Consider the following 23,911-nt stretch of genomic DNA (forward strand, 5'->3'; position numbering starts at 1 on the left):
CCTGGACCCATCCTGTGTGTCTGCTCCCCGCTCCGGACCTTCTGCTTTCTCTCAGCTCCCTGCCCAGCAGGAAGGCAGGTTGGGGACCCCGGCCAGGCATGGATCCTGGGTGGTGGTGGCTCTATCGCTCCCTCCTCCCAGCACAGCTCCTAGCTTCTGCTCCGCTCCAATTAGACTCTAACCCACTAGAAGCTGCAGCCAATTCTGTGGAAAGTTCAGATCTTTAGGGATTTCATAAATTAGCCTTTCCTGCTAAGTGCTCTCCAGAAAAAAAAGAATTGAGGAGTGAGGGGCGAGTTGCAAAGCACAGCACAGTAGCTGCTGAGTCTTCCCAAGCTCTGAGTGTTCGTGTTGCAAACAATCCGGCAGAACCATCCCAGGAAGGGGGCTATGGGGCTGAGGGGGTGGATGCAGGGAGAGCTGACCAGCTGAGGGGGCACTGGGTGGCTCTGGGCAGGTTGGGGGTACAGATGGGGGGGGATGGTTCTGAGGTGCATGTGGTAGGACAGTGCTTGTCCTGTGTTGGCAAATTCTGAGCAGGACCTTTAGGGTGTGTTTTTATGTTTACGTGTGGCCTTTTATGTTTACGTTAGAAAATTCGGAGCAGGATCCTAAATTTCTGCACCCCTGTGTGTCTCTGAGCAAGTTTTGCTGCGTATCTGTGTCTGTCGCATGTGTGGACACGTTCTTGTTCGTAGTGCAGAGGGGAGAAATTTCCAGGGATCCCACTTTTCGAGCCGTGGCTGGGGTAAGTCTGGCAGTTTCTTGGTCCTAGGCAGTGTCCCCAGAGAGGGAGGGTCACTGAGGCTGCGATGATGTGTTGACAGGGCCCAGTCCTCGTGGAACTGGGGAGCAGCCTCCACCTGCCTCCCCACATGCTCTGGGCTGTACCTGGTCCACTATTCTTCACTCTCCTGGTCCAACACTTGGCTGCTGGTGGCTGCGAGCCCTGGCTCCAAACATGTAAACTCTCTCATGCCCCCAAGTTTTTGCACTTGCAGGTCTGTCTGCCTGGGACACCCTCCCCTTCTTTCTTCATCTAGATAAATCCTGCTCATCGTTCAGTGATGTCCCCTCCTGCAGGAGGCCTTACCCGCCCCTCTGGGATGAAGAGGGAGTACCTCTCCTGTGCTCTCGTCTCACCCTGGACGTGCCTGTATTAGAGCACTCTCCACTCACTGCTAGAATCCCTCATTTCTTTGTCTCACCCACTAGATGGGGAGCTCCTTGAGGACAGAATGTGTCTTTCATCCCTGGCTTCCCACCATCCAGCACAGTTCTTAGAGGAAAGTGAGCCGGTGAAACGAATGAATCTTGGGTGACAGCACCTCATATTTGCATAGCACTCACCAGGCACTCTTCATATACTGTTCTCCGCTCATCCTCCCACAGGCCAGAGGGCAGGGAGAGCCAGATGTTGTTATTCCCATTCAACTGTGGAAGATCCTGAGGTTGGACTGGTTAACAGCTCGCTCAGGTTTCTCCTGACTGCATAAATCCCTGCTTTCCAGCCCAGGAGCAGTTGCCACCTTGGGAGCAGTGCCTACAGAGCGAAGGTGGCTGTGACCTTGGGCAAGCAGGCTTGGGGGAGCTTTGCCCTAAAGCCCTAAGCCCCTAACTCTCTGGTTGCTAGAAGGTGTGTGTGCGAGGGAGGCGGCGATAATGTTGTGGAAATGGATGGAGTGGGCAGCACAGGGATCTGGGTTCCTGGTCCCTTCGATTTGCTCCTGGCTTGGCTCCCATCCCCTCTCCACACTCAGGCCCAGGGATCCACTCTACTTTTCCCTGGGCAAGAGTCTAAGTCTGGCTTCTCCAGAGAAAAAGAACCAATGGGATATACATATAATAAGGAATTGGCTCAGGTAGTTATGGAGGCCAACCAACCCCAACTCTGTGGGGTGGGCTGGCCGTCTGGAGACTCAGAAGGGCAGATGTTCCAGTTTAAGTGCAAAGGCTGCCTGCTGGAAAAATCTCTCTTGCTTGGGGAGGCCCCGGGACGGGGAGGGGAGTTTGATCTTTTTGTGCTATTCAGGCCTTCAACTGATTAGACGAGGCCCACCCACATTATGGAGAGCAATCTGCTTTACTTAAAGTCCACTGATTTAAATGTCAGTCTCAGGAATTCCCTGACAGTCCAGGTTAGGACTCAGCGCTTTCACTGCCGTGGCCTGGGTTCAATCCCTGGTCGGGGAACTAGGATCCTGCAAGCTGTGTGACACAGCAAAAAAAAAAAAAAGTTAGTTTCATCAAAATAACACCCTCACAGTTGACAAACTATCTGGGCACTGTGGCCCAGCCCAGTTGACACATAAAATTAACCATCACAGCAAATGATAGCTGGGATACTTGGGAGTCTCTCCAGGATTCAGAGAAGAGAGGTTAACTGGGGAGTCCCAAACACTATGTCAACTGTCGCAGCTCCCTTTATAACAAAACAGGAGTGAAGTGGGAGGAAGGATGGATTGACAGGTAGATAACGGGTAGATGGAGAGGCAGATAGGTAGATACATAGACAGGGATAGACAGACACTAATACTGGTAACTAATAACTTTTTTTTTTTTTTTTTTTTGCGGTACGCAGGCCTCTCACCGTCGCGGCCCCTCCCGCTGCGGAGCACAGGCTCCGGGCGCGCAGGCTCAGCGGCCATGGCTCACGGGCCCAGCCGCTCCGTGGCATGTGGGATCTTCCTGGACCGGGGCACGAACCCATGTCCCCTGCATCGGCAGGCAGACTCGCAACCACTGCGCCACCAGTGAAGCCCGTAACTAGTAACTTTTGAGTTGATATTAGACTGAAATTTTCAAAAATGCAGAACGAGAGAGTAACAGAACAGAAAGGTCAACTTATCCAGCTCTAAGTTGCCACGGAGGAAAACAATACCCAGAGAAGAAAAGTGACTTCCTCAAGGTCACGCCTGAGTTGTTGGGAGAGATTCTATGGCCTGCTAGTCTGATTGCTGGGTTGACACTGGAACGAGGTATGCATAGTGTGTACGTTGGATCCATCTAGGCTAAACTGAGGAGCAATCGACTCTGATTCTCAGCGTTTACTCCTCCAAGGCTTACTGTGTACTCTTGCCAAAGGACCAACTCAGGTTGGTGGAGGAGTTCTACTCCACATCCTGCCCTGACATCTCAACGTGCGGCCTCTGCGGCCCCTGAGGACAGAGAGAGAGTTGGTGTGTTGCTGCCAGTTTCCATATTTCAGCCCAGGAGCAACACCTGTCACTTCTGCTGTCAGCCACGTGGTCCCTAACTGATCAGAGGGCTCGGACTGTGGGTGAGCACATGGATTTTTGGCGAGGAGTAAGTGTTTCTGCCACAGGGAACTTTGCCATCTCTTTCTTGGGATCCCAGTGTTTCCTTTTCTACATGTCTGAGCCAAAGGGGTTGCCCCAGGATATCTCAGAACCCCAGGGATCTCCCCTGGGCTCCTGGAACCTCCAAGGGTTCTGACTTTATGTTTTACAGATACCTCCGCCTTCACTATTGCAGAACTTGCCGTGCTTTTTGTGTCTGTGAGGTTTTTAGGAAACATTCTTTTCATCCCTTTCACCTAAACAAAGGGATGAAGTCGAGAAGCAGGGTCTGGCAGAAGCCCTGGGCCTCCCGCTGGCCATCCTGCCTGAACCATTTACAGCCATTGTTGCCTAAAGCAACAAGGCCTTGGGCTCCTCCACCCACCAGCATCACCCCAGGGAAATGCCGTGTGGGATTCCCCTTCACTGTTATTCATTCATCGTTGAGACATTGGCTATCATTATTTTCAGTCTTTTAAATCTTGCCCCTTCCAGGGTGGGGTTTTTCATGATGACAATTATAAGAACTTTATAGATTCACATCACTAGTACCCCACAGATTATTTATGTCCTTTGAGGTTCCTTGCCTATGCTTAGAGCAAACTGCCACGAGATAGTTAGCTGGGTTTGAATTGCTTAGTTCCCCAAAGGTATTTGTAACTGAAGCATGCTTTCCTAGTGGCATTGGTGTTCTTTAAACAACCTGAAACGGAGCTTTTTATGAAAATAACCAAGAACAAAGAAGAAAAAGTATTAATTAAAAATAAGATCCGTAGTTGGAGTGAGATCCAAAGAAATGCAAGCACCTAGGCATAAAGCAGTATCTTCATTACTAGTGTTGCCATCCTTTATTTAATTTAATCTTGGTCCTCCTTAGGATGGAGTAACATTCATTGACTCTGAATCTTTTAACCGTCTTAGGTGTTTGCCACATCTGGTCAGATTTTTCAAGAGCCCTGGTCTGCAGTTTTTCTCCAGCCTTGATCTCTGATGTTTAATTAAGGACCCCCCTCCTGACCTCTTACAACTTCTCAGAAGAAGGATTCAGTTTCTTCTAGGTTTCTTTGCTTCATCATCCCTGCTTCCTTGCTGAGAGAAAGAGTAAATTATACAAAGGTGTGATGTCTCCAGAATATTCGAAGCTTGTGACTGCCTTTTTCTGAATCAGCAGGCGAATCTTCCTCACCTGAATGCCTTTCTCAGGAATCAGTTGGTTGATCAGCTCCATCAGTGGCACAGTGGTTAAGAATCCGCCTGCCAATTCAGGAGACGCCGGTTTGAGCCCTGGTCCGGGAAGATCCCACATGCCGTGGAGCAACTAAGCCCGTGCGCCACAACTACTGAGCCCGTGCGCCACAACTACTGAAGCCCACGTGCCTAGAGCCTGTGCTCTGCAACAAGAGAAACCACCACAATGAGAAGGCCGCGCACCAAAATGAAGAGTAGTCCGTGCTCGCTGCAACTAGAGAAAGCCCACGTGCAGCAACAAAGACCCAACGCAGCCAAAAAAAAAAAAAAAAAAAAAAAAAGCCCATGTTATTTACCATTGTGCTATAAAGAAAAAGAAAAAAGAATCAGCTCTTTGCTGAGTTTGTTATCACTAATCTCTATTGAAAGATCCCTTAGCAACCAGGTCCCTGATAAGGTTAGATTGTAAGCTGACCCCTAATGTTGCCTGACTCTGCAAACCTGCTCTCTTGTAGGTAGAAAGCAGGCCATCCCAGAACATGACTTTTAAAGCCCCTTTAACCAGAAGGTGACTCAGAGACACAAAGTGATTTCTACCCGAGCATCCCTGGTGCTCAGACCGATGCAAAAATAGAAAAGTGTTGAAGGAACTTGCAGTCACTTTAGGGAGAGCCCCTTGGGAGTCAGATACAAAGCACCATGGCCCAAGTGTCACAGTCCATCGAGTCTGACTCAGTGAGGCGAACTCGCCTGGGTTCAGACCACCTGTAAGGGGAGCTGTTCCCTGTAGCTCCCGATCCTGCTTCAAGGCTAATGTCCGGGGTCAGGGTTGGTGTCTGTTTTGGTTCTTTCCCAGGTCACAAGAGCTCTCGCTTATAGGGGAAGACACGAGCATGCAGAGGCGAGCGGGTTGGAGTTCAGTAAAGTCACAGAGCCGAGTTGCCCATCAGAAGGCAGGGTGAGGAGGACCAGAGCATCAGGAAGGACCACTGCCGGGTTTTGCTGCGTCCTGGCGGGGGTCGTTCTTGGGGAGTTCAGCCTGTTTAAGCAGGGGTATTTGGGAAGGGCCTGGAGAAGCCTTTGACATGGACAGAGCTTTTCCCCTTAGAAAGGCTGAACCAAGTTGGTTAATGAAGTTACCTAATGCCAGTCTGATTAAAAGGCTCCATGTTATGCCTCAATCCTGAGGCCACAGCTGCAAGGAGGGGTGAAGTGGAAACTGCTTGTGGGTGGTGTGTGGATAGAAATCGTTAACGTTTATTGAGTGTTTGCTGAGAGCCAGATTTCATTATCTTATTTATTAAGATGCACAAGGTTCTCCAGAGGAAGGTCTCATCCTCTTTGGGAACACTCAGGAAACAGAAAAATTTGACTGGGGACGGGTCTTGGTGTCAAGAGGGGCTGTCCTAGTAAGATGACTTCCTCCTCGACAGTACAGGTCTCCTGCAGTGCCAAGACCCTCCTCTCTCAGGCACCCCCTATCCCCATCCCCTTGGGCTCCTCCACCCACCAGTGCCAGGGCCAGCTGACCTGTGTCTCACCCAGGCTGCACCCAGGCTGCCTGTGCTTTGGGAGGGATTCCTCGCTGAGCATGGTGCTATGTGCTTATCATTACGTTATCTCATTTCATCCTCATCATAACCTTATGGAGGGAGGATAGTATTTTTGCTCCCATTTTACAGATGAGAACACTGAAGCACAGAAAAGATGAGGATTTGCCAATGATCTCACAACTAGAGGCTGACTGGCAAGTTCTCCCCATGTTCAATCTCAGTCTCCCTAATATAGTCACCTGCCATGGTTCTGACTCAGTCTATAGAGTTCCACCCTTTGGCTTCCCAGCTGGGTGACTGGGACCATTGAGAATCACAGGCAAGACTAAGAGGGTGTGAAGAATTGTGGAAAGGTGTCTTATTCTGCAAAATCACTAAACAGACAAAAACAGAAAACAATCTGCATTGTAGATTGTATTAGTCGGCAAGACCTGCCAAAACAGAATGCCACAGACTGAGAGGCTAAAATACAGAAATTTATATTCTCACAATTCTGAAGGCTGGAAGTCTAAGATCAAGGTGCTGGCAAGACAGATGTCTGGCAAGAATTGCAGATAGCCACCTTCTGGCTGTGTCCTCACATGGCCTTTTCTCTCTGTGCACACATCCTGGTGTCTCTTCCTCATATAAGGACACCAGTTCTGTTGGCTTAGGGCCCCACCCTTATGACCTGATTTAACTTTAATTACCTCCTTAAAGTCCTGTCTCCAAATATAGTCACATTAGGGGTTGGGGCTTTAACATAGGCATTTTGAGGGGACACTGTTCAAGCTCCCACATAGATTATTCAAAGCTCTGTGTTCCTCCTACAGCAGCCCCTACAGCGTGGGGCACAGTCAGCTCAATCCCAGGTGTCAGCCCCTCTCTGCAAGACTTGGGGGCCAGAGACTGCTCTCTGGAAGCCACATCCCTGAGAGACCACTGCCCTGCTGAGAATTCAATAAAGGTTTTTTTGTTTGTTTGTTTGTTTTTTTTAACAGACGATTACTACAGACTCCTGCAGCTCTATAAAACCCAACATTTACATGTAATTTTCACTTCAGCTAAAGCTTTTACATTTACCGTCTTGGCACAGGGACTGAAGCCACAGCCCCCTTATCTGGTCAAAGTTTCTATCAATATTACATTTTTTTTTGAGTCCTCATAGCTGTCTAGGGATCCAGAGGGCTATGATCTTTCCATATATGAAACCGGTTTCTCTGGTTCTACCCCTGGAATCGTTTTTCCAATGAAAGGAATGGCTTTGCAAGAAGCCATGCATACCTTGGTAAACTAGCTCTTAAAAAAGCACCCTGATTTGCAGAGTTTGCCAAGTTCCGTGGTGTAAATACTCCACTGTAATAGATTTCAAGCTACCAGTGGTTTAAAAGGCAGTTCACAAAGTTCCTGAATATTTTACGCTTGGCTCTCATGAGCCAGTGTGAGTCTGCTCCAGCACACTGCAGCTTGCTCTGCTCCTGGTTACAAAAGCTGTTTTGGAGACTTTAATCTGAGTCAGGGGTACGACCTGAAATCTTGATTAAAATGAGGTTGCCAGGCCCGTCCAGGATCCAATCCCACAATCTTCCATTCTCATCATGCTGTAAACCCCTGAGCACAGAGCCATGTATCTCTAATACATGCTTCTTCTAAACCTTCCTAACATAGAAGAATCACCTATTTGCTGGAGATCAGTCACCCCTCTGGCCATGGGAATTCTCATGAGGCCTTGATCTGCCTGGGAAAAGTCAAAAGTTCACCAAGAACAAGTCAGGGTCAGACTGATGGCAGGTGTAAAAGCTGCCCGAGGGGCTTCCCTGGTGGCGTAGTGGTTAAGAGTCCACCTGCCAATGCAGGGGAACACGGGTTCAAGCCCTGGTCCAGGAAGATTCCACATGCCACACAGCAAATAAGCCCGTGTGCCACAACTACTGAGCCTGCGCTCTAGGGCCCGTGAGCCACAACTACTGAGCCCGTGTGCCACAACTACCGAAGCCCGCACGCCTAGAGCCCGTGCTCCAGGGCAAGGGAATCCACAGCAATGAGAAGCCCGCGCACCGCAACGAAGAGCAGCCCCCGCTCGCCGCAACTAGAGAAAAGCCAGTGCGCAGCAATGAAGACCCAACGCAGCCAAAAGTAAAGAAAGAAATTTAGGGGGAAAAAAAAAAGCTGTCCCAGTATGTGGTGCTTTGTCTGAAACTGGACATCTCTTTATTTTTCATTCAACCAAGGCTGTGTTTGGGGCCCTCAACCAGTGTTTCCTATCTGAGCTACTGTTGATGACCAGGGGGTCACAAAGTGGTGGTCAAGCTCTCCTTGGGCCCTGAGTGACTGTCTGCACTCCATGTGTGTGAATATGTCTAGGGAGCTTCCATCCCAGAGGCAGAATTGAGGAGCTCTATGGTGCAGACCACTGAATGTCTGTAATTCTAAGTTCATGGCCACTACGTGGCATTTCAGAGGAAAACAGAGATCTGGGAGCAGACCTTGGAGATAACTAGGCTTGGAGATAATGTACACCACCAAATTAAATATAAGTGGGAATTGCAGCAAGTGCTAGCCCTGGAACATGATGGCTTCCAGAGTGACTGAAGTGGGGAGGAAGGGATGGTTCCCCCACCTCCTTCCCTGGCTGTGCTCCTGCTGCTCTATCAGGCCAGGCTTGGTGGGGAGGGAAGAAGGTTCGCAGGCAGCGGGAGGAGGCAAAGGGCCCCGCAATCCCCGCTTCCGCATGCATGGTCTCTTCCTCTCGCTTCCTCTGTAGTCTGATCTCCAGACTGTTCCTGGGTCCTGGGCGAGCCAGTTGAAGTGGGCATGATACTAATAAGCTGATTTAAGTGAGGAGTTTAGCTCGTTGGGCCTTTGGGAAAGACCTCAGCTGGCACTCTGCTTGGTAAGGTAAGTTTCAGTGAAGCTAACAGGGATACTAGCCCACTCCACCGTCATATTCTTATTTTATAAGCTGACTGTATCCATAATGACTTCTGTAAGTAGAATCCACCTTTCCTCTGGCAATAGACGGAATTGTAGATGGTATCCTTGGGGTCTCCTCTCCTTTCTAGAGCTTCTCTGAGCTCAGGGGAGGGTAGGCACAGATGACTTCACACATCCACTTACCCTTGGGGTCCCTGGTCAGTGTTGTCCATAACATATGATGCCATTTGCAACATCAATAATGAATTGGTCCTTTCTCTTATACTCCCTCACCCTACTTACTCATAGACCTATTTTGAGGAATAAATGAAATTAAAATAATTATAGTCGAACATCTACTACATGCCAAATCCTTTACTAGGTATTTGACAAATACGATTTCCAAACCCAACGACAAGATCATGAGATAGGAATCATAACTACCATTTTATAGATGAAGAAACCCAGAGAAGTTATGAATTTGCTCAAGGTCAGTAAGAGTTAAGATTCCAGCCTAGGTCTTTTTGACTCTAAAGCTCACATTTTCCCACATGATACTATGTTATATAAAACATTGCACCGACCAGCACAAAATTAGGTTGTGCTGCAGTAAAGAGAGACCCCCAGATCTTAGTGGGTTCTAACAACCAAGTGTTGCTTTATCCTCGCATGTGATGCCTTATTCACATGCATCACAGTTGGCTGGGAGCTCTGCCCCATCATCCCCCAGGACTCAGGCTGAAGATGGGGCAGCCACTGGACTGTTGCCAGTCCCCATGGTAGAGGGAGCGGGAGCTCTGAAGGGTCTAAAACCAGCAATTAAATACCCTGACATTGAATTGACACACATTGCTTCTACGCACAACTCACTGGCCAGAATATTACATGAAGATTCCAAACCACAAGGGGGAGGAAGTGCTGTCTGACTGGACAGCAGAGAACAGAAAGTATGGCAAGTCGCATTCAAACCTGCCATGAGTGTCTGGAACGGGACTTGGCACCTAAATGCTCAGTAAACCCTACTGTATGCCCCCTCCCCTTCCCCGGCTATGAACAGATCATGGTGAAATAATGCTTCTTTGGATTAAGAGACTGGCATAATGAACAGGCCCTTCATTTTGCACTTTCTTCAACACTTTTTTCTTTATTGGCTTTCAGCTGGATCATAGGATGCTGGCAGCAGTACACAATCTGGGTCAGATTGTCCCAGGGCCTGGGTCTCCAGTGACTTGACGTCTGACCATGTGTCAAGGGTCTCCATCAGTCAAGGTCAAATGCCATGTTGCAGGTGATGGATGACACTCACATGTCCGTGACACACTGCCCATTGGCTCAGGGCTACAGGCAATCCCTGGCTGGCAGCTGTAACTCCAATCCTTCTTCTTCTAGACAGGGAGGTGTATCAGAATGCAAGTGAGTGACAGGGGCGTCATCATAGGAATATGTTGAATCTGTTCTAATCGATAAAAAATTCATCAATCATTTGAAAATCTGAATAGTTCATTATTAATAACAAATTTTCTATGACACACCTCATAACAGACATGCAGTGTGTCAGGACATCACCATGAAGGAACTGCTGGTCAAGATGATGCCAGGCTGATCCACTGTGAAAATGAAAAATTGTGTCAATTAACTGGTTGTTTTATCTACATGGTGCCAAGGAATTGATTGGAAAGAACATTTTGTCCACACTAACTGAATTGGCTAGTGGTCTTGGCATTGTGTAGACCCAGCCTGAGTATTAAGAATGTGAGCATAGGGGCTTCCCTGGTGGCGCAGTGGTTGGGAGTCCGCCTGCCGATGCAGGGGACACGGGTTCGTGCCCCGGTCCGGGAGGATCCCACATGCCGCGGAGCGACTGGGCCCGTGAGCCATGGCCGCTGAGCCTGCGCGTCTGGAGCCTGTGCTCCGCAACGGGAGACGCCACAACAGTGAGAGGCCCGCGTACCGCAAAAAAAAAAAAAAAAAAAGTGTGAAAAAAAGAATGTGAGCATAATATCAAATCATGGACTGTCGGACTGAAAGGAATCGTCAGAGACAATTTTCATACATTCCCCTCATTGACAGATACGGAAACTAAGGAACAACCAGCGTTAAAACATTTGCTGAGGGACACGCAGCGCAATTGTTAACTATTGTTTCAGAAGAGGTAAATGTGGGCACATCTTCACCCACAGCATTTTTAACATTTTCTGTAGCTATTTCAGAACCAAGACGCTCAACCCAATGGCATTGCATACTTTCTAAAAGTAGACAAGAATTTGAGAAACACCCCGTGGTGCAATTGTTCATTGCTTAAACTTGCTGCTGACTCATTTGCCTTCCACTTCTTTACCAACATGGTTGTGGCATCCGTCACTTACATTGGCTCTTTTCCCCAGCTGGTCCCATCCTCCCGGCAGGGCTGGGAAACGGGATGTAGTGACATCACCTCCGCGAGTCCTCATTGGCTGGTGGGCGGGGCTCAAAGGTGAGGACTCCGATGGGACCTGCTTGGCGCAGGGGTAAGCCTCCTGTCCTCCAGCATGAATCCTCCAGCACGAAGCAAGCCACCTGTTGCCCACGAGAGCAGGACGTTTAGGGCCAAAAAGAATTTCAGGCTTCATCTTTTTGAAAAAGGACAAATACCCCCCACAAGCAAACAACTCCTGCTGGCCGCACTTAAAGTGTTGGGGGGAAAATGTCTCATCCAGAAATAGTCCTCGGATCAGGGCCTTCCACACTCCCACTTAACTGTGAATTGTATTTTTTCACTCACTTTGGGTTTCTGCCCCTTGAAACGCCTCTAGTCTGAAACAGGCGATTTTGTGGTGTCCCTTTATCCCCTTTCTCAAGTCTGCTTCAGAGACCTTTAAGGCTCCTCGCTTCATGGTCTGGGAGGGAACTCCAGAGCAGTTCTGAATGGCCCCAGAGTCACTGGCCAAGATCTAGGCTGTCCACTGTCACTGCCCAGTCTAGGATTTTGGCAGCTCTCCTGGCCCCACAGGCCCAGATGCAGGAGGCAGCCTTTGCCATGGACAGAGAGCTCTTAGGCTCAGGGCCAAAAAGTCAGCCCTTTCCCCCAGATGGAGCACATGAGACTGCCCTGCCCCTCCCCTGGACATCGCACCTCCCGTGGGTTTGTATGGCTCAGAGAGTATTTGGAGTTGGGTCGGGGTAGGAGAGCAGGGAAGATGGGACAGTAGGGTGACATCCTGGGACCATTCTGCTCCTAACCCACACCAAGTAAGAGAGGTGGAGGAAGAGGACCATGAGAGCGATTCTGGGTCACAGCAGGTGCCCCCCTCTCTCCTGGTTGTGATGGATTGTTGAAAAGCCGTTGCAGAAAGTCTTGCCCTTTCCAGTCCTCCTTGCTGGCTTTGGTACCAAGCTGCAAGCACAAACACACATACACCACTCCACCTTATAACACACATACTGGTCATCCCTTCTGGGCCTTCTAGGGGGGTCATCCCTTCTAGGTTCATATTCTGGAAAACCCTGCTGGTAAAGGAATTGATGGCTGAAGAATTTAAGACTTTCAGGGAGAAGAGAGTTAGGAGAAGAAAAGTCAGGAATGAACTAGAGAAAACCCTTATAATGGTTTTTATGTTCAGAAAAGAACCCAATCTGAGAACATACTGAATAAAGAGTATTCTAGAACGTATCATATCCACACCTGTGGAAGTACGAACCTGTCAGCCAAGCTAGTGAGCAATTCAGCAACGTGAGTATCACTGGGAATGCACTCTCCCAAGGGCGGCAGCACCACTTCTAGGAATATACCCTAGGGAAACAAGTTCAAGGATGTTCACTGCAGAATCATTTGTGACAGTGAAAAATTGGAAACAACTTAAATGTCCATAAGTAGGTGAGCAGATGAATTGTGGTCTATTTGTACAGTTTAATGTTATTCATCAATTAAAATGAATGAGCTAGGTCTCCACCCATTAGCATGAATAGCGCTTGGAAACATAATGTTAGGTGGAAAAAAAGCAAGTTCCAGAATGATAGTTCAGTGTGACACCACTTATGTGAATTAAGAAGCACACAAAGCATGGCAAGGTGTAATTTATGAGTTATTCGTATGTAGTAAAGTAGGAAGACATGTATGAAAAGAAAATCCATCAATTTCAGGACAGTTGCCATGTTTTTGAAGGAGGAAAAAGGGTGCAAAAGGGACTCTGCCATGTCTGTAAGGTTTTTGTTTGCTGGTTTGTTTACTCATTTATTTATTTTTAACTGATCTGATATGAATGTGGCAAAATGTTAACATTTGCTATTTCTGGGAGTGGGTGCAAGACTTTCGTTATATTACCCCCTTGTATTTTTCTGTATGTTTGAAATATTTCAAAGTTGAACAAAGAAAATTCCCATGGCATTTTGCCCCCAGTTACATGAGCAGTAATGGGTATGGTACTGTGATTTTCCATTTTCATCTTGTCCTTGAAAGAAAACTTTCAAGATTTCCCTTCCTTATACCTCTAACAAAATGCTTGTGTGCTTTTGTTCTTGTTGTTTTGGAAATATCATCAAAAGGGACATTTTTCCAGCCACTTATTCTGTGCCCTCCTGATCTCACGCATGGCTCCGTCACCCGGATACCTGGAGAAACAGGTACAATCCAAGCAGGCTTCACCCAGCCTCCTCGGCACCTTAGCCCAGTCCCTGGGCTGGAGTCTCACCTCTGCCCAGGAGGGCTTCCTGCCAGACGCCTGCTGCCCCTCTGCCTGGAGGGGAGGCCCAGGGTCTGATTCACTTTCTCTGTCCTTTCTTTACCTTTCTCAAAGTTTCCTCGTGAAACCCTCCCTACTCCTTGGCCACCACATCTCCCTTTTCTATCTCAGCCCTGAGATTCATGATTCCACCAGCACTGACCCACTGAGTCCTTCTCAAACTGGAGTGTGCATCAGAATCACCTGGAAAGCTTACTTAAACCCAGATTGCTGGACCCCACCTCCAGAGTTTCTGATTCAATAGGTCTGGATGGGGCCCAGTGGTGTGCTGGAAGCTGCTCTCTGAAAAGAAAATAGGCACTGATTTGTAGTGTTTGCCAGTTTCCATGGTGTAAATATTCCCACCGCAGCTGATTCCAAGACCCCAGTGCGACTGTCACTAAAGGTGGAGCTGGGGAGCAGATGCGCACATTTTCGTTCTCCCAAGGTGACACAAACCATCTCAGCACGCCCTTGGTGCTGGGTGCTGGGACCAAGAATGTGCGTTTCTAATAAGATCTCAGGTGTCACTGAAGCTGCTGGCCCAGGGACCATACTTCCAGAACCACAGCCCTGGAAGGCTGAGCACAGGAGCGTGGGGTTTGGGATGGGATTCCTGGATTGTGTGGGTGACTGCAACTTGGACCTTAAAAATCCCACCTTCTTAAGAGGAGCCCAAAAGGAGATTTCCTGCTCTGAAAGCAAAGGCAGCTTTATGTCCTGGGGACGGGCATGGGCTGGACCGCTGGGAAGACAAGTCCAGGGTGCATCTTGAGGGGTGCACTGGCCTGACGTTCTGTCCCCTGTCCTGAAAGCCCCCTGTCCACAGACCACTAGCCGTGCTGCTCCCACCTCCTGCGATGGTCTGCTCTCTCTCCCCCCGCCCAGGCCCTGAAGCGAGGGAACACCGTCCCACAGGATTAGTGTACACTAGTCCCTGGGGGCTCTCGAAGGAAAGAACAGTGTCTGAGGGTGTCCTGCGACGCTGGGAAAAAAAGAAGGGAGGGAAGTGGGAAAGGAGGCATAAGAGGATAGGAAAAGGATAGAGAGGGAGGGTGGGAGAGGAGACAGAGTCCAGAACAGAGTCTGATGATGGGGGCGGGGGAGGGCTCAGCAACTCCCAGGGGACTCAGGTTACACCCAGATTAGGCACAAATGAAAGCACCAGATGACAACTGTCTATTCCCTTCCTAATGAAATGACAGCTCTCTTCTGGGAGCTCTTTGGTCCTTCCACTGTCACTTCCCCAGGCTCAGCCTGGATGAGGCCACCTCTGGGGAGAACAAAGAAGGCTTTGTAGGCTCTGCTGGGAGGAGAAAGCTCATCCCCGGGAGGAAGGCAGGATTAACATACGCGCTCCGTGATATTATCAAGTTGGTATATAGGATTATATGTCATTAGGATTACAGGGTATAACAACTCCAGGTGCATTTGACATTTCTATTCAAACGGTACTTTGGGGAAACCTATAGGTTTCATTGCCGGTAATTTCTCTGACTCCTTCCTCCCAGAGGCTCAGTGTTCTGTCTCAGCCTGCCCACCCCCGTACCGCACCCCCCCAGCATCCCTTGGCTGGCGCGCCCACGAGCTCCTCTGCACCCTCACAGCTCCCACCCTCCAGACAGCCGGTGGGCCTGGGAGGGGAGGGATGGTAGCTGAGAGAAGGAATCCAGCTTCCTCTGATCTTCTGGAGGCAGAAGCTGAGGCCCAGAGAAGGAAGGGGACTGGTGCAGGGACACTCCCTCAGCTTGGGATGCCTTGCCCAGGTGCTGCTGGGGAACCTTGAACAGCCGCAGAGGGGGGACACCGGCCACCTGGAGAGACTTCCCATTTTGCCTTGAACTCTCCTCCTTTCTTCCCTCTCTTTCTAGATTTTCTTTTGCTTTTTCTGTGCCACCTCCCCTCCCCCACCTCCCTCTCCCTAAGACTCAGCCTTGGCCCCTCCAGCTCTGGCGGCCATGCCCCTCCCATCTTCGTCTCTTGCCCCCAGGATCTGCGGACTGGCTTCAACCCCTTACGGTGCTGGCCACGGTCCTTGGGCCACAGCACACCTCCTGTCTGTTTGGGTGCGTTAGGTAGGGGGCATGCAACCACGGCTGATTTCAATCAGACAGCTCACTGCCAAATGAACACATACACACGAAAGCAGGAAGACGCAGCAATGCGCAGGCAGCCGGGCAGACAGTCCCCAGAGCTGACAGCCCTAGGCTCAGAGTGGGGGGCCTTCTTCTCCACGGTCATGACTGACAGTGACTCCCCTCCACGCCCCTGCAGGGAGGGCATCATTGGCCCCATGTTACTGATGAGGACACTGAGGTACCCACAGGGAGGGTAAAGGACTTTCCCGAGGTGACACAGCTCACAGGGGGAGGACCTGAGATTCGAATCCAGATCTGATTGATTCTGAAATTCAGGTTGTTTCCATTAACATTGGAAACAGGTGCCTTTTCTGAACCCTCCCTCTCCCTGGGCCCTGCTCTCTTTCCTGGGAACAGCTTCCCTGGGGTGCAAGGCTCTGAGTTGCAGCCTGAGGGGCTCAAGTGAAGGGCCAGGGACAGTCAAACGCCTGGAACGTGGACCCAGAAACTCCCTTTGAAAGGTGGCCTAGACCCAGGAGAGTGGCCTGTGGTGCAGACCCCCTCACTGAGAGGCTTCTTCCCTCCAGCAACCTCTCCCTCCCTCCTCCCCTCCCTCCTGCCCTCCATCTGTTTCTTTCCTCTCCATCCCTCTCAGGCCCTGAGCCCCTCAGGACTGTGCCTCAAAGAAACTGCAATTCTGTGCGCAAGATCTGCAGGCCTTGCCCTCCTAGAGCGGAGTCGGACTCTGCAGCGGTGGAGCGACCCGTGAGTGGAGCTCTCTGGAGGCTGTGGGGCGCACCACCCCATTCTGACCACACGATGCCACCCTGGAGCTGCAGATGCGTTCCCCACTCGCGGGCCCGTGGGCAGGTGGCAGGGCATGACCTCCTTTGCACTGCGTGGGGTTGGGAGGTCAGGGTGGCACCAGGGGTAGGAGGTCCGGCAGTCACAGGCACTAGTCAGCCTTACTGCCTTTGTCACCACCCTATCATCGCCCACTGATGTCTGTGTCCGGGCGGGGGCTCCGTTGACCTCACACAGCTACAGTAATTGCTCTGGGACCCACACGCCCAGCCCTCATTCCTGACACCACCCCCGCCCCAGCCCCCAGTGAACACCAGCCTCATTCGGGATCCTTTAGCACCTCTGAACTCAGCGTGGGCCACACATCAGCTCATGTGTGACTTGCCTCTTGCGGCTTCTGCATGGGGAAGGAAACTTCCAGCTGCCTTGTTTCTTGCAGGCTGTGGCTCTGGTGTGGCCTCTCATGGCTAATGGACCTGGGGAGGCCTGACACGGTGCCCCTCACCGTGGGCTTCTCGGGCACAGCAGCCAGCCAGGGCCAGGTGGGAGGATTCCAGATAAGGAGGGGCAGGGGAGCGAGCCTTTCCTGGATGGAGAGTGTCAAGTTCGGGACCTCCCTTAGTGGTGGAACACGAGACAGGGCTCACTGCAGCCACAGCAGTGATGTCCAGACACCCAGCAGCTGGCAGGAGGGACGGCGATCCACAGCCACCTGCAGTTGTCACAACCCATCCTCTCCCCCATTTAGAAAATGAAGAACCTGTTTATATTTTCCCTTTTATTTATTTTTTTGCTCCGCGGCCTGTGGGATCCTCCCGGACCAGGGCACGAACCCGTGTCCCCTGCATCGGCAGGCAGACTCTCAACCACTGCGCCACCAGGGAAGCCCCCTGTTTATCTTTATTTCACATTTCTCCATATCACATACGTCCTCCTCTGTCCTTCATCCCAACATTGTTCGCACCTTTAGTAATGTTTCCTTGGGCCTTAAACCAAGCCTTGTATATGACCTCTGTCCTCTGTTCTGTCCCCTGTGCCCTGGGGGCTGACACCATGTGGGCCTCCCCCAAGGGTGGTCCCTCCGCTCCCCGAGGCCCTGCCCCTCCTCCTCTCCAGCGGGAGCAATCCCACCTCCTGTCTCTAGAGGTCTCTGTATCCCGAGGCAAGCAGCTCTATTGAATGCTTAACTAACACAATAAAGGATTGCATTGGAAGGATTTGGGGGTGGTTCATAAGGTGAACGGGGCAGCTGAAGGTCCAGGCTGGCGGAAGGCAGGTGCCAGACAACTCAGGGGATGCCGGCGGCACGAGCTCACAGTCTTCCCATTGACACCGCTGCTACTTAATCAGCATCGACGGTTTCGTTCCCCATCTTGTACCCTCCCCACGGGATTCCAATTCCCAGGCCTGTCTTGGGTCTCTTATCCAAGTGGGCAGGGAAAGGCAAGGTGTCTCGAGTGACAGTCCCACCAGGAGTCCCCACAGGGTGGGAGAGGTAATTCCCCAAAAGGAGCCTAGACAGAGGTGGTCTCTAGACAGGACAGAGGGCCGGAGCCCAGCTGCCACACAACATCTGCCACCTTCAACAGAGCCACTCCTGTTTTTCCTTACCTTGTGGAATCTCCCATAGACTTTGCACACAGGTAAATGATCGAAGGCGTGGTGGAGCACCGATGCACAGAGAGGTTCAGCACTTGCGCTGAGGTCACCAGCAGCTCTATGGCATGGCCAGGTTGACGGCTCCACTCCATGTTGCGGGTTTGGTGTGTGACCCCCTGGAGCCCTTGGGGGCGTCCCCTCTGTAGACAAGGCCTCCCGCAGATACTTTTTGGGGTAAGGGCTTCCTGACTACTGTAGAGAGGAACAGCAAGCCCAGACCGCAAAAAGATCCAAAGGGGCCGGCAGCCCTGCTTGGGCAGAAGGGCAGGAGGGGAAGGCGCATCCCTCCAGGGCTCGGCCCGCAGGACGCCTTCTGCTAGCGCGATGGAGCCAGGACCTGGGGAGAGGAGAGGGGCGGGGAGCAGAGAGCTGAGCCCCAGGAAGCAGGTGAGCAGCTGGAATCCCAGTAACCCCTGCCTCCACCCACCCAACGTCACAACCTAATTCTTACCTGGTCCGTTTGGTGGGGAGGCCGGCAGGGCTGGGAGGACGGTAGTGCACCCCCAGGCAAAGGGGCCCCCTGTATCCTCTCTGACCTTGGAGGATTTTAGTCTCCTGCTGTGACTGAGGTTCAGTTAGATAGTCAGGCTGGTGTAGGGGTGGGCACTGCCGCATCAGTGTACCCAGGTCCTGCTGGGAACTCTCCCAGAGTCACAAAACGCCAAGAGCCCCAAGAAGAGGATGGTGTTGGATGAGAGCTCTGAGGCCAGACACCTTTGAACTTGCAGGCGTCTGCTGCTGGTCTGCTCTGACAACGCCCTCTGTTTCAGCAGATGAGACTGTTATGGTGAAGTCAGGGGTCAGGTGCCAGCTGGCTTAGCCCGAGAAACCTCCCCTGCTCGTATCAAGTGAGCTGCTTCGCAAAAGTGGCAGCTAAGTCCCCGCATCTCAGTGTCCTTCCCTAATGAGGGGCGTCAGCAGAAGTCCCTGAGCTGGCCTGGCCTGGGTCTTACCTGCCTTACCTGGAGGACGCCCCCCGACCCCCAGAGGCCACAGGTGCTGAGGAGTGCAGGGAGTTGTAGCCCGGTCAACATCACAGGTGTGCAGAACGGATGGCTTCGGCCTGCAGTCCATTGCAGAGCTCAGGGTGGGATGGTTTGGCCTGTGCTTTTCCTGAATGAGTCGAGGACGCATCTGCATCCTGCCAGAGAGAAGTGGGCCCTCATGACTCCCCGACTCCCAACACGGGCTTGTTAGCAGGGGCCGCCTAGAGACCCTGGCCCTGCTCTGTGGGGTGGTCCAGGGAAGAGACAAGGATGTGGGACCTGTAGCCACGGAGGAGAGCCTGTGCCTCCACGTGGGGGGCCCTGGACCTCACTCACGGCAGCTCAGGACCTGAGCCTGCTTGCTCAGCCCTCCCCCCAGCCCCCGCCCCGACCCCGGGAGTCCATACCTGATGGTGACTCAGCTGCATCATGAGGACTGGGGCCTGCGGCTGCTGCAGAGTCTTCACAGGAGTGGAGAACCACCCCCAGCCCGTCTGAGCTCTGGCCGCTCCCGGGTCCTGTCCCCCCACCCCGTTCCACCCTCACCAGCATGGTTCCCTGGGGATCCCATGGTTCCCTCCTGCCCCACTTCCACGGCTGCAGCCTGTGCCACAGCCAGCGTGGACCTGGCGTTAGTGGCTTGGGGAAGGCACACTGGGGGGTTGGAGCCGAGCCAGGCAGGCCTTGGTGCTGGACCATGAGGCAGGGCCGCTGAGGGCCACCAGGGAGTAAGCCAGGCCCTCGCTGCTTGCACAGCCCCCCTCGCCCCCCACAGGCATCACCTGAAGCCTCCTCTCCAAGGGTCCTCCCTCTGACGTCTGCACTCCAATGTGTTCCCCTGTGGAGGCTCGCTGCAGGCCGGCACATGCTGCCCACTTAATCTCACAGAGACCCCGCTGAGTGGGTACTCTCAACACCCCTCACGGGGGGGAAGCTGACCTGTCTAATCACCACTAGTGAGTGGCTGAGAGCCAGCTGGAACCGAGCCGGGGGTCAGTCTGGCCCTAAAGCCCACGCAGCGCCCTCCCCCCTTGGCCCTTGGCCTCCAGGACAGACAGGACCTAGACTATTGCCGACGGCCCCTCCCTGCCCCTTGCCTGACTCTTTCCTTCTCCCACTCCCTGTCTGGGGAGTTTCTGCTGCCTTTGAATCTTAGGTCAAGTCCAATGTCTAACAGTGGGTACTTCGCCTTTCTGTACCCCGGCTTCCTCATCTCTAAAGTGGGTGTCATAACCCCGTGCGTGGCTCAGACAGAAACACCTCATGCTCCTGCTACCAAGTCTCCCCACCTGCACGCACCTGTGCCCTTGACCTCGTCCCCTTCTGACCTCCGGTGAGTCGTCCTGCTCCAACCTGAGGCCCACCCCTCCCCTGTGCCTGGAGCACCACCCCTTCCCCATCCCGGCCACCTCACGGACACTGACTGGTTGTGCTCCCTTCCTGGGTCACTCCCACCCGAATAAAAGCTCTCCCCTGGCCACGCGGCCCTCTCTAGCTACTGCCTATCTTTCAGGCAAAACTATTTGCTACTCTGCTTGCCCTGGTCCCACTCTCTCTACAACCCCCTGTAGTCATTTTGTCCCTGAGACCACTCCTGTCAAGGTCACCATCATGTCCATGCTGGAAGTCCAGTGGTTGGTTCTCCAAACTTGTCTCACCTGACCTGTCAATAGCCTTGGACACAGGTGGTCGCCTGATCCTCCCAGAAAGGTCTTCTTCCCTCGGCTCCAGGAATGCCCCTCCCCCGCCTGTCCGCCTACGCCACTGGCTGCTCCTCTGCTGGCAGCATTGAGAGTCACCGCCTCATCTCCCTGACGCCCGCCCCCCGCCGCCCCCCAGTGCCAGAATCACCAGGGTGCAGTCCGTGCACCTCCCCTCCTCTCCCTCCACACTCAGCCTTTAGTGATCTCATCCAGGTCAACTGTGACTCCTCCCCGCCCCCCTCCCCCCCCAGCACCCGCACTTCCAGTCGACTCCAGGTTCGGCCTCCAAAGGCCTCTCTGATTCTGAGTCTCTATGCATCCCTCCTAATGCCCCAGGATTGGCCGAGCCGTTCTGATCCTGGTGTCTTCCTGCTCTGGCAATAGCTGTGTACGTTGCTGAGATCCTCACCTTCCCAACGTGCGTCTTGGAATCTGGAAAGTGTAAAACGTGGGGTGGCGCACGGGAAGAGGGCCTCAGGCTGCCCTTCCGCTCCAGCTCTTCCCACGCAGGCTGGACCAGGTTCTCAGAAGTGCTGTCCTCAGGCCACGTCCCTGCTGATGGGAGGGGAGAGGGACCTGTCCAGTGCGTTGTGGGATGGGGAGGCCAGGGCTCCCTCTGTTTCCCCAGCTCTTCCGCCTGGCACACCATCTGCCCACACAGGACCAACCTCACCAGGTCCAGACACTGTCCCCTGTCCGAGCCCAAACCCAGCCCCTCTGCTCGTCCCAAGGAGGCTGCCTCTACCCCGCTCCCCGCAGGCTCTCCATCCTCTTCCTCCCCCCTTTCCCTACTGAACTCCTCCCTGCTCAGTCCACCAGTTCCACCTCCTTCCTGGCGCTTCCCTGGGTTCCCTAATCCCTGTCCTGAATTCCTGCCGCATGTGCCTCAGGGCCACCCATTAGCCCCCTGGTCGTTGTTCACCTGGCAGAGGTCAGCTGCGTACCTGGCAGAGGTGAGCTGCGTGCCGGCCAGATGCCATACCTGTGCTGGGTGTTGGGGATCCAGAGATGAGCCCACCACCGTCCCTACCCGCCAGGAGCTCCCAGCTTAGAAGCGAAGTGTAGACACGGCCCCCTGGATGCCTTGAGCCCCTCAGACAAAACTCAGCCCCCACTGAGTTCGTCAGCCTCCCCAGGAGCCGATCTCCTTCGGGACCCCTGTGCCAAGGCACCAGCATAAACAGTGACGGGCCAGGTAGGCAGCGATGGGCGCCTGAGGAGGCGGCAGAGCTGAGGGTGCCCAGGAAGGAAGACTCCTCCAGGCGGGGTGGGGGCAGCACGAGGAGACGGGGGTTGGGGGGGCGGGCTTCACCAAGGAGCCTGGCGGGAGCTGTGCTGGGAGGAGTGGGGGGTGTTGAACTTCTAGCACTGGGGGCTGGAGAGAGAGATTGAAGCAAAAGCTCTAGGTGGAAACAGGCTGGGGGTGGGGGTGGGGGTGGGGGTGTGTCGGGGAGGGATGGGGAGAAGTGAGAAAGGGTGCAAGGCCATGGCCGAGCTCCGCCGCAGCGCCAGGCATTTCCTCCAGCTGCCATGGGCCGCTTCTGAAGGTTGGTTTGGTTTTTTTTTTAATTTTTAGTTTTATATTGGAGCATAGTTAATTAACAATATTGTGTTAGTTTCAGGTGTACAGCAAAGTGATTCAGTTATATATATGCTATGTTTAAAATGGATAACCAACAAGGACCTACCGTCTAGCACAGGGAACTTTGCTCAATATTATGTAACAACCTAAATGGGAAAAGAATTCTGGAGGTTTTTGAGCAGGAAAAATGTATGAAATTGATTGGAGGAGGCAGATTCTGACACGCCCTCACCTCGGGGGATGTAGCCCCTACTCCCCGCTGAGAGTCACTGACCTAGTGTATCTTTGAATAGATCCTAAGAGCCAATTAACGTGAATCCTTAAAGACAGATTCTTAGAGTTATCAATACCCTTAGTCTAACATTTCTCTTTAAAGATGGAGAAACTGAGGCCCAGAGAGGGCAATGGCACTGTCTAAGGCCAGAGCTATGAGCCTAGTTGCAGGGCAGGAATAAAGAAGTAGACGTAGAGAATGGACCTGATGACACGGGGTGGGAGGGCGAAGCTGGGGCGAAGTGAGAGTAGCAGCGACATATACACACTACCCAATGTGAAATAGTTGGCTGGTGGGAAGCAGCAGCATAGCACAGGGAGATCAGCTCAGTGCTTTGCTATGACCTAGAGGGGTGGGGTAGAAGGGTGGGAGGGAGCCTCAAGAGGGAGGGGATATGGGGACATGTGTATGTATATGGCTGATTCGCTTTGTTGTGCAACAGAAACTAACACAGTATTGTGAAGCAATTATACTCCAATAAAGATCTATTAAAAAAAAGAGAGAGAGAAAAGAAATTGATTGGAAGAGGGAGAGGCTGCAGGCGGGGGAGAAGTTAGACGCTTTGCAACAATTCTGATGAGAGGTAGCAGGGCGGACCTGACCCAGAAAGATGGCAGGCAGGATGGATGCAACAAATTTATGAGGATGTCGTAGTCAGGAGTGGACGATGTACAGGTCATCTGGGAGGCGGGGAGAGGGGTCAGAGCAATGGGGACAGAGGGGCAAACTCAGGGGGAAAGTGACCTGCAGTCCAATTTAATAAACAGAAGTTGACGACCCACTGTGTAGAGGGCCACTTTCAGCAATGATGATGACCATGACATGTGAAGGGCAGAAGGGACAGAGGGAGGCAGAAATAGAAGCTGGAGGCTGCCCAGAGAGGAGAAACAGCAGAAGGAAGGGAGGCGGGCACGTGGATGTGGCCACTGTGCTCCGGGCTGGCGTGTGGAGGCCTCCCTGGCACTGTCCCTGCAGCCTGGCTGGGTGGAGGGGCTCCGCAGGGCATGCCTGCAGGAAGGCCACCCAGCAGGCTGCTGGACCTGGGGGGATGCCCAGCCTGGGAGGGAGGCGGGGCTGCACAGGGTGCCGGGTGGGCCGGGGTCTCCTGAGACCGTGGAATCCCCACCCCAGCCTGGAGCAGGGAACCCAGTGGAGATCTGCTCCCAGCACCATTGAGTGGTAGCCGCTGCACTGGG

The sequence above is a fragment of the Aethalodelphis obliquidens genome, unplaced genomic scaffold (assembly GCF_003676395.1).
Source record: "Aethalodelphis obliquidens isolate GAN/ISIS:26980383/991018 unplaced genomic scaffold, ASM367639v1 scaffold5, whole genome shotgun sequence".
NCBI lineage: Eukaryota > Metazoa > Chordata > Mammalia > Artiodactyla > Delphinidae > Aethalodelphis > Aethalodelphis obliquidens.